General features: G+C 34.6%; 1 pseudogene; it reads right to left on the bottom strand.

The window, feature by feature from the left end:
* Nucleotides 1-1,801: 1,801 nt before the first annotated feature.
* Nucleotides 1,802-7,606, bottom strand: LOC116142719 (annotated as a pseudogene).
* Nucleotides 7,607-7,863: the final 257 nt, after the last annotated feature.

Raw genomic sequence — 7,863 nt, 5'->3', positions numbered from 1 at the left:
TATCTTTCTGGAGGTCGAGATACTCTAGGTGATTTACAAACCGAAACTGTTTTAGGTATTAATGTTTCCTGAGAGGGACCACCCATCTAAGTATTTTCGATCTAAGGCTCCCTGGACTCTTCCTGGAGCATAATTTTTCTTCCCGCACCACTCTCTTTTAAGAACTCTTTCTCAAGAAAGTGTGCATTCCTACTGATCGAAATTCGTTGATCAATGTGGAAGTAAAAATAATATCCCAAACTATTTTTGGGATACCCTATAAACTAACCTTTCTCAGATCTAACGTCCAACTTGTCTATCTTAACAATCTTGACATAAGCTGGACAACCCCAAATTCTCATATATTTGAGAGTAGGAGGTTTACCATACCACATCTCATATGGTGTCATCTCAATAGATTTAGATGGTACCCTATTCAGAATATGCACAGCGGATTCAAGGGCAAATCTCCATAGTGATGTTGGCAACTCCGTAAAACTTACCATCGATCGTACCATATCCAATAAAGTACGGTTCCTCCTTTCAGACACATTGTTATGTTGTGACATATATGGAGAAGTCAACTGGGACATTATACCATTCTCCTTTACAAAATCTTGAAATTTTGTACTTAAGTATTCACCACCACGATCTGATCGCAGAGACTTGATACTCCTTCTGGTCTGTTTTTCTACTTCATTCTTAAACTCTTTGAACTTTTCAAATGATTCAGATTTGTATTTCATTAAATACAAATACCCATACCTAGAAGAATCATCGGTAAAGGTAATGAAGTATTGAAAACCTCCTTGAGCCATTTCATTAAATGGTCCACATATATCTGAATGTACAACCTCTAATAATTCTTTGGATTTTTCCCCTTTACCCTTAAAGGACGATTTAGTCATTTTTCCTTGAAGAAGGGATTCACAAGTTGGTAGGGTTCTGAACCCAATAGGCTTAAAAGCCCATTTGCTTCTAACCTGATTATCCTTTTATCTCCTATATGACCTAACCCAGCCCGGCCCATAGCATAACCCGCCACGGGTCGAGCAAGTTACTTTTCCAACATTATTCACATCCAACAATCAATTTCTCGATAGGCCTCTTCATTGTCGTGTTTTGGTGAGATCGCCCATTTTCTCTATTTGAGTGTTTTCTATTAAAATCTATTTTGTTAGGATGATGATTGCTGATATTGTTATAGCCTATAATTCTATCTAGAAAAGAAATTGTTGTACCCATTATCTATTATAGTGGAAGTTGATATCGGACTACGGTCCCGTGGTTTTTTCCATTTGGGTTTTCCACGTAAAGTTTGTGTCTTGCTTGCGATTGATCGATCTTGTATTTTGCTGGTGGTTTGATTTAAATTATTGGACTAATTTTGTGAACCCATTGAAATCACAGAAAGTGGGAAAATTCATTTTCTTAGATTGTTCACTGCACCCGGTTCAGTTTTTTTCCCAAGAGAATGTTGGACAATTCCTTGCCATTTGAATTCATTGCTCAAGTATGAATTTTGTGCCTCCTGAAAGATACGGAGACAGACACAAAACATTGCTGAAATTTTCCTAAGGATTTGCTCTAAAAGTTTAAACGTCTTTTAGAATTAACAAGAAAATGACGGCGCTTTTGGATAAATAAATAAAACCTTCATAAGTTTGTAAACATAAGAATCGAAAGCTTCAAAGTAGACATAAATTTAGTAACATACTATTGATTCAACATATGAAGCTATTATGGATTTTTTTTTAAAATATGAAGGCACTAGAAAAGCTCTCCCTTAATTCCTCATTAAAACATTACGAGATTAACTGACATTTGATCAGCATATGCACTCTTGCAAGCCATGCCTATTTTCACTTGCAAAATCTCCAATACATCACTTCATGCTAATCACATATATGAAACATGTTTTCACTTTCATTTATAACAACTTTCATATTCTTTTTCACTTTTGAAACGTGTTTTACATATCCAAAGTTCATTGCATTTCCGCTTTACACACCAGCATAATTCATGCCTGAGACTCAGTGAAATGTTGCACTTCGATTCCCAGTTGCCGGGAAAGCAAAACAGTTTTTACCTAGTGAAAGTTCTTTTGTTCCCTCATCTTTTGGCTTTGACTACCAGCTGAACTTTTCTTCTTATCCCCAGAAACACGTGGGTTCTTTTGGTTTCCGTCAATCCTCACTGATTCTTCCTTCGGAGCTTCTCCAAATTTGATCTGTTTCCTCGCAGCTCCAAAATCAAATGGCTTTATCTGCAAAAGGCCACTATGGTTTTCAGACTTCTCAAGCTTTCCAGGTTTTCTATTTTTGTTCACTGATTGCAGGCATTCCTGGAAGCTGGTAGATAAATCAGAGAGCAAATAGGCTCATCTTGTTCATCCATTTCCAAAGCAGGCTCCGTAGAATCGTCCTCCCTGGGCACATTGGTTTTTTCCAAGTTACCATGTGTTGATTCCTCTTCATATACATCATCTTCCAACATTATAACATCTTCGGTATTAGACCTAGCAGATGGCTCAGGAGGAGGTTCCTCAGATTGAACTTCTAACACTGGACTCTTCTGCGACAGGTTTTGGCTGTTCCCCACTGGCAAACGATGAGGATTGAAGATTCTTTGAAGATGTAACAGGCTCCACCTTGACCTCTTTAACTGCTTTTGGCTGTTCATCCCTGGCAGAAAATGAGTGGAATGGTAGATTCACCGAAGATCTAATCTGATCCAATTTGATCTCTTCCCTGTCCTGATCAAAATGAACAGCTAATTAATAAAAATACAATTGAATGAAACCGTATTTTAGTTATGGATTGCACCAATTAAAAATGAAGATGACAGCCATGCCAGTATTTGTCTCTCTACTTTGACACGAGATATGAATGTCAGACTCCTCTTCACCATTTGTTTCAGGATGCCCCAAAGATCCTAGTCCTTGTCTGTCAGGTTCTGTAACAGTGCTTCCAAATTTCAAAGAAGGTGGTAGATGTGGAATGATACTAGCATTGAATTTTTCACCACCAACACTTTCCATTGTAACATTTGAATTTTCATATTTGTGGAAGCCTCAGCGACGAAAGCTTCAGTTTTACTTCAGAAGCCTCAATATATGGATGCTTCAATTTCACTAATTGGCATACTTGCTGGAGTAACAGGCATCTGTTTGGCTTTTATCACAAGAAAAAAAAAAATACGAATCGGGTCAAAACTCAACAAATGAGTGTTATAAATAACAAAGACATAATTTAAGTTGAAGGAAAATTGGAGCAGTTTTTTTACCAGCTTCAAGAAGAGTTTTGTTAGGCAAAATATAACCAGTACTTTCATCCTCTGTACAGACAATAACATCTCGCCATTGACAAAGGCCCTGCAAACCATTTAAGTTGGGACCTATAAGAAAATGAAGTAGAAATGTATACACAAATATGTTATAACCATATAAGTAGGTTATAATAATGTGTCAATCAGTTGATCTTCCAAGTATCATCAAATCATCTAAAAAATTAAAAGTATAATCCTAGACACAACCATACAGATGACTATGGTGCCATTTGAGGCTTGTCAAAGATGTCAAAGAAAAGTCTCTGTGTTGTAGATGGTTCATTTCCTGTGGTTTACAACCCTCATGCATATAAGATGGATAAAATAAATAAATAAATAAAAACAACTTACTGCAACAATGGCAAGCTACTGAGCATTCAATTCAGTCCTCTGCAACCTATTTCAACATAGGAAAATAAGTAGCTACTGATTAGTTTCTATTCAAAAAAATGATAAAACAAGAGATGTAAATAAAATTTTTAGTACAAGATGTTAAATTCGAGCAGGTAGCTGTCATATTAAACTAAGATAATGAGGAACTAACCCATATATATAGAGATATGAATTCTCTGTCTTTTTCATAAACCTGCATGCATTTATCGTAACTACGCTTGTAGGCCTGTTTGCAAGTGAAATTTGCTCAATCTGATGAAATTACAGTCAGTACTGGAAAATAAATAGAAAGAACAATTACAAATCCCCACCAAACTCACACTTCTCAATACTTTTACTTGGAAGGGAAATGAATCAAACTTAAAAATTTCATAAGTACCTAACCCAATGAAAAGTAGTCCCATGAAGTTATTTTATGATTGAAAAAGTTTGAAGAAGTTGGATTGAAACAATCACTTTCTGAAAAATCTAGGCAGTGTACCCAAGACAATGAGACATGAGGGAATGTCAAACAAAGACTTCATTAACTCAAAAAAGGTTGAAAAACAAAGATGGCTTATATTATCGACATTCTTCTCTCAATGATGCACAAGCAGAAACAAGGATCAAAATGAAGGTCAGAACAAGCTCTAAATTGTCAAAGAGTTCCTTATCCATAAGGAACTTATTGAAGAACACACAGTTTGCATGAATTATACCTCTATCAATGAAGCATCAGAGCTTTTGGACTCCTTAGACATGGAGAAAAATTTGATTTTCATCATATCATATATATACAACGAATAGTGTGTATCTTCTCTGGCATATCTGTCATCGCAAGTAAAATCAAATTGTTCAGATATGCCAACCCCCAAATGTAAATTACTTTTCAACGTTAGCAAATGCAGATACATTCATTACCAAGTGGAGTATCTGCACTTTATTTTCAAGAAATCAATATCAGAAAAGCAGAAGTTAGAAACAAAAAGGAGAAATGGAAACCCAAACTTACCTGAGCATCTCATCGGGAAGAGGGCGTAATCTCCAATCTGCATTCTGATATCTGCAATGAGTTGACTGATCAACCTTAGCAGAAAGGAAGGATTGAAAATAAAATTGAAACATAAAATATAGACAAAAGAAAAGAAACCAAACCATGGAGAGAATCAGAAGTAAATTAAAGGACCCACTCTTTGTTGGCAGCAACTCCACAAAAGTGCTATAGAAGATACTCCAAACTATTTCTCTCCAATTTCAAGACTGTTGAGGCCTGAGATAAAGTCAAAGAGAAATTTCACCATCACTTCAATCGCAAATCACAATAACAGAATGGTAATATTTAAAATAAACTAAGAACATATTAGGCATGAAAATATAAAAGATCAGAAGCAAAACAAAAAACATCATCAAAAAGGAGAAAAAAAACAGACCATGTATTGCGAACATATCAATATGCATAGTTGACATGAAAAACTACTTTAGTAAAATCGACTTGCTACATACCCATTCTTTCTTACTGGAGTCAGAAATTAATAAATGCTGATTTTTGAAGCCAAACTTTGACTGAAAAAAAAATTCAAATTAATTGAAAACACAAACAATAATACTACACCCACAACCTTTTTATACAAACTTCTCCTCACAAACTTATGTGGCAAAAGGTGATTGGATGAAAGTTTATTTTAAATTTAAAATCAACCAATCATCTTTTGCTACATAAGTTTGTGAGAGAAAGTTTGTATAAAAAGATTGTAGGTGTAGTATCACTCAAATACAAAAGCATAATATGAAACAAAACGCCAGCCTAAGTAATACAGTAGCAAGCAAGTTTGAGCATCGTTAATTGCAAATAAGACCATATGTGGTATCTTAAATCCAAAATTCCCGATAAAATCTAATACGAGAAATTCAAATTAACTCAAAATAAAATTCTAATTTTCAAAGTAGCGGATTCAAAGTGCAAACCAGTCCAGTATAAAACATATTGCAAAAATATATGCCAAAGTCTCATTGAAGCCATACAATAGCCAGATCTGCTCCATGCATGACCTAATTACATTAAATATTATCATTAAATAAAGTAGATATGTCATAAAGCCAAAAGAGTATTGTGGTTGAAGAGAAAAACCATTTTAGGGTCTTTGAAAACTTCCCGAAGATATGGACCCACATGGACGCCAAGTTTTCATGTATCTACCACAAAATCTTCAGTTCTGGTAGAAATTTGCATCAGGCAAATCAATCCTTGGAAAGATCGATATTGATTATGCTCCAAATCGACCTAGAGAAAGGTTAAACAAACATTACAATGTTTTCATATTTACTTGAGGATCTACCCTTCTCATGAAGTAGAAACGAATACAAGGTTTATTTCATCCATATTTGCTTAAGGATCTCCTCTTGCCGTTAAGGAGAAACTAATTCGAGTTTTTTTTTTTTTTTAATTCATATTTGCTCAAGGATCTCCTTTTGTCATGAAGTAAAAACTAATGCCAGGTTTATTTCATGCTAGAAAGAAAAAAATGAAGATGTAGTCAAGAGTGCAGTCCCATGTCAAGATACTAGATAAATTCTTCACGCATACAAACCTAGCACCAAGAAAAAGTAGACAGCATATATTATTAACCTGACAGGTAGATCTCAAAGGTGGTGGGGGTGTGGTGGTGCATTTTGCTACACACCTCATTGTGCACCATATCACTTAAAGGATTGGGATCTTAACTACACTTTATCCCCAAGTATAATAGATTTGTGCAAATAAAGTTCTCTAGAAATGTAGAAATTAAAGATCCTGCAAAGATGAAATTAATATGGTAAAATTTTTAGCCAAGTACCCCACTTCAATGTACCAATAAAAAAAATCAGCAGTCAGACTTTACCGCAAACTCATTTACACTACGCAATTTAGCAGCTAGCTACTTCAAATCTTTAACTTCTTCCACAAGCTTGAATGGTGTTTCCTCCAGTGATGTGGGTTTTACAGGTTCAACATCCCCTATATCTTTATCCACAAAATCCAAAACAGAGCGACTCTCCTATACACATGAAGGAACAAAAATAAGCAAAAGTATTATACACATATTCTGGCAAGGATGAAACAATAAATACATATACAGATGGCGTGAGAAATTTTTTAAACTTTGTTATAGTCGAATGAGAATGAGAACAACTATGACATACCATGAAAATCCAAACAAGTAGAGAAAAGCATCAATATATAGACATATGAAGTCATCTTTAAAATATCTTGGCTGTATCCAATAAACGTCATCAAACGACTACAAATCAACATCACTTGCATCTACATACTACCTAGCATTATCCAGGATAACATCCCCGCAATAAAGCCAAAACCTAGAGTTTTCTATAGTAACAGAAATTATTTAAATAAATGATTCTGAGAATGAATAAAGGTAGTCGTTATTAGAATGCAAAGACTGAAAAGAACATGTTTTCCCTAGACCTCAAAAGCTTCTTCTGTCCAGACACTAATTACTCTCCTAATCAAATCAAATACTAAATAATAATTCGCAAAAAAGAAATGAAAAAAATAATAAAAAACTAACCAGAGGATGAAGAAAGCGCTGATTATCCTCACTCCTCTGTAACCAAACATGCCGATATGGCTGGTTCAAATTATTCACGGTCTCTTTATAGTGGGTATATGAAACAGCAGTTTTGCTCTCTCTTTCTTTTCCCTCACTTTCACATTCACCGAGTCACCCTGCACCTTCACCCGACTCACTGAGTCACCACTACCACTCACCACAGACAGACTCTCTCTTCTTATTCTTCCCATAGACCAACGAAACCCATCTTCGTCTCCCCTCTCTCCTTTCTTCTCACCCTTACTTTTCTCAAATTCATCAAAAGACGTATTGCTAGAAACGCCGTCGTTATTTTTAAAACCAAGAGATTTATTAATCATAGAAAATTCGTGAACTTTAATTTGTCTCTCAAAATGAATTTTCTACATAAAAAAATTTATTGAGTTAATTGATGTTAGATGAATTTTAAATTTCAATGAAATATTAAATATTAAAATGTAAATTATCAATTAAAAGAATTTTTTTAATATTTACATACATCAAAAAAAGGATAAATAAGAAAATGTTCTTTATGTGTTTGTCATTGGAATGATTATTTACTTTTAAATAGAAATATTATACAAAAATAAAAACATTT

This window comes from Pistacia vera, unplaced genomic scaffold (assembly GCF_008641045.1).
Source record: "Pistacia vera cultivar Batoury unplaced genomic scaffold, PisVer_v2 Contig417, whole genome shotgun sequence".
NCBI classification, from domain to species: Eukaryota; Viridiplantae; Streptophyta; class Magnoliopsida; order Sapindales; family Anacardiaceae; genus Pistacia; species Pistacia vera.
Note: the sequence above shows the minus strand (reverse complement) of the source record. Positions and strands in the feature narration are given on the sequence as shown.